Source organism: Triticum urartu, chromosome 7A (assembly GCF_056163025.1).
Source record: "Triticum urartu cultivar PI428250 chromosome 7A, HENAU_Tu73, whole genome shotgun sequence".
In the NCBI taxonomy this organism is placed as follows: Eukaryota; Viridiplantae; Streptophyta; class Magnoliopsida; order Poales; family Poaceae; genus Triticum; species Triticum urartu.
The window spans coordinates 77178497-77182422 of NC_141879.1; positions in this window are offsets into that span (position 1 = coordinate 77178497).

Here is a 3926-nt window from a genome sequence, read left to right on the forward strand (position 1 = left end):
ATTATAACCAAGGGGGAGATGACGATGATGATGATCACGAGCATGAGGACTCATATACTCAGTGGTGCCTGGCAACTTATTCTGATGGATCACCTCTTCTTGTCTGTATATAGGGCATCACTGATGTTACTAAGGAAGCAGGTGTTGTCTCCCATGGTCGCACTCTCCGGACCCATTCCAACATGTGTTGTAGGGTATTCGGGATGAATACTACTGTGCTAGCGCCAACATCTTCTCCCTGGTTTGGTATTGATACTCTTGGAGGAAACTCGCTCTTCCCTGGATAAAACTATCCAATCATGGTGAAAGGCGATCCAGCTGCTGTTGATACAATGTTACTACGATTTATGAGAAGCAACTGTTTCTATACCTCAGACATTGCTATGCTTCCCTATCGTGGCTTGTAGGGTAAGGCAGCAGAATACAAAAAAATTCAGACCTACCCACCAGCCCAGGACCACTATGGAGACTAGATACATGGTTTGATCTTCTTCGTTACCGACTCATAGCGCAGCGGGAAGTAGAGTCGACGACGATCGGCGGCACAGATCCCCGCAGATAAGATTTACAACCTCCCAACCACGAGGATGTATACCCTCACCTACCCCTCGGATAGCCCTCCGGGAGGTGGTCGGACAGTCCCTCGGACGGTGTCGCGAACAGCCCTTCGGGAGGACCTTCGGAAGTCGGACAGTCACTCGGACAGCCCTTCGGGAGGACCTTTGAAACTCGGACGGTCACACGGACAGCCCTTGGGGAGTCACTCTCGAACTAAGACCCAAACTATGATCTCTCTACAGAGTTGCACACATACGGTGTCATCTATCCGGCAGGGCTTCGCCGTCCAGAACTAGTTCCTGCCGGAACCCAGACAGCCTTTCGGCTCTATGAAACTATTTCGCTGGGAGGGAGAGAGAGAGCCAGATCATGCATGGCATTTTTATGAGAGCAATAGTGTTCTTTAGGCAGCCCCCTCCACTCCTATTTATAGACCAAGCCCAAGGGTGTCTTCTCCAAGAAGCCAAAGGGGATAATACCAAAAGGCCCTCAAGGTCACTTCTCCAAGAAGCCAAGCAAAAAGCACTTTCACTATTCATGACGACATTTCTCAGCGTCCGTTCGAACTGAAAATATTTATGTGGGCTCAGAACATTTCCAGTACCCACTAAAATAATTTTCAACGCATTCCGAACCAATTTCGGTTTAGTGAATTTCATCTGCGAAAAGCAAACAAGAATGCGTTTTCACTATTCATGAAGACAATTTTTTGCGTCCATTAAATCCAAAAATATTTCTGTGGGCCTTAGAATAATTCTAGTACCCACTAAAATGATTTTGGATTCATTCCGAAACAATTTCAGATTAGTAAATTTCATCTGCAAAAAGCAACCAAACCGGTACCGGCAGCTACGAAACATTTTTGGTTTTTATCCCCAAAAATTGCCAGAAGTTTCTAGAATAATTCTGACACCCTCCAAAAATTAGCAGGCGTGTCCCAAAACCAATTTGACTTAATGGTATATCCCGAAACAACTCTTCGGTGTTACAAAACTATTTCGCTATTCTCTCTCCGGAACCCTTCCATTGTCTCCGAAACTTTTTCGGCAAATTTCTCTCAGACTCCCTGTCTAGTATTCAACAGATAGATGACCCTTAACCGTGTGACCCTATAGGTTCGGTGAAGCATAGACATGACCAGAACACTTTCTGATCAATGATCAACATCGGAGCCGTGGACACCCATATTGACCCCTATACCCACACGAATGAATATTCGAGTGAACCTCCAGTTGCAGTGAGCTATTCCTATTGCTTCGCGATATGTCACAAATACCCGAGGTGAGATTTATTGCGTCCCCATGGACGAACAATTTTTCCACCATGCAAGTTACCTCGTTACCGGTTTTGTTCTCTTTTCTCGTTTCCATGTTTCGGCATCCCTGTGATCAAATCACACTGTGTCTGGCCAGACGATGATGGATACCGTAACACGGAGAGGGCCCGAGAATATATCTCCATCGTTGGAGGAGCAAATACCAATCTTGAGCTATCAAGTTACTTGGCACACTTTTCCATGAACCCATAAGCCGCCGTAATAGCCACCCATTTACGGATGACGTTTAACAAACCCCAAAGTTCATGAAGCAAGTATGAAGAAACTCGATACACTCATGGTCTAAGGAATTATGCAAACATTAACCATCTCTGTGTTATCAACCATAAACTTGTGACGAATGAATCTCATAGCATAACATCAATCCAGGTTGATTCAACACAAATGTTCTCTTAACATTGTGCCCTCAAAGTTGCAGGCATTGACATGCCCATGACCAGGAAAACAAAACCATCATGCAACACTTGAGCTAGACTTAGAGGCCGGACTAAGAATACTTCTTACCGTTTATTATTCCACACATGCATATGAGTCTTCCTCCGAGCCTCGTGTTATTGCAGACTCGAGAACCATAGCAGTTATAGAATGGAACATAAACATAATTATGAACTTGGAGATAAATAATATCATTTATTATTGCCTCTAGGGCAGATATCCAACATGGTTATCACAATGTGGGTCATGAAATAGGCCGCTTCAGCCTGGATGATCAGTCCTGCGTTGGTCTCGAGATTGACAGTAGCTGGCCCTTCCGAGACAATCTCTTCTAGTTCACAGCAAGCGTTTCCAATGTCGAGGATTCGTTGAGCTGAAGTTCATTTCATTGCTTGTTATTTGTTGTGTGATGAAAACTTTAGTATTTACTAGAATGTTTTGTTGGAACTAATCTATAATCCAACATGTATCCTCGTTGTCGTTGAGTGTTGGTGACTTGTTGTATGTAATGAATGGTACATTTGCGTATGCATGTCATAAACTCAATTTATAAATGGTTTTTGAATGACTTCTTGGAGTTTTAGTGCCGTAGTAGTATAGCTAGCATCCGTAGTAGTATGAAGCTTCCACATCACATAGAGCCAACCAATCACTAAAAAAAGACACATCCATGACATTTTGGGCCGAACGAAATTTTTTTCTGTCATACATATGACACTTCTATGACGATAATTGTGACAAAACACGGTATCATCATAGATGTGGTGGGCTCCTACTTATATGACAAAAAATTATGACAGAAAATGGGCTTTTCGTCCTAGGCGGGCCGGAGACGCAGCTGCATGACATTATTTGGGCCGTCCATGACGGCAAAAACCATGGTAGAAGCGAGGGCGAGGAAAATTTCGGGGAGTTCCCGGTTACGGTGGGAGGTCGGGGGCCGAGCGATGCGCGTTTCTCTCGTACACGTACACGCGTGTGTGCGAGGCGTTTGCTCTAACTGAACCCGAGCGAGGCGTTGGGCTCTAACTGAACCCGAGCGATTGTACTGCAGGCTACGCGTTACTGAACCCGAGCGATCGATCGATGGCTGTTAACTGCACCCGATCGAGCGATTCCTTCGCTACTGCTGCTAACTGAAGCCGATCGATGCTGCCTCTGGATGAACAGTGAGTGTGTGTGTGGGGGGGGGGGGGGTTGGATGAACAGTTCCCAGTGGGGTTGGATGAACAGGACCCCGTGGTGTTGCCTCTGGATGAACAGGAACCCGATCGATCGAGCCGGTTGGGGCTAGATGAACAGGACCCCGTGGAGGGCTGGATGAACAGGACCACCCCGTGGAGGGCAGGATGAACAGTAGACGGTGGAGGGCAGGATGAACAGTAGCCCGTGGAGGGGTGGTTGAACAGGAGCCCATGGAGAGGGCTGGTTGAACAGTAGCCGGTGGAGTAGCACGCGGTGGAGGCTGGATGAACAGGAGCCCGTGGATGAACAGTCGTAGGTGGAGGCCGGAGGAGGTCGACGGTGGAAGAACTGTAGCTCGAGGAGGCTGGAGGGGGTCGACGGTGGAGATGAACATTATCCCGTGGAGTCCCGT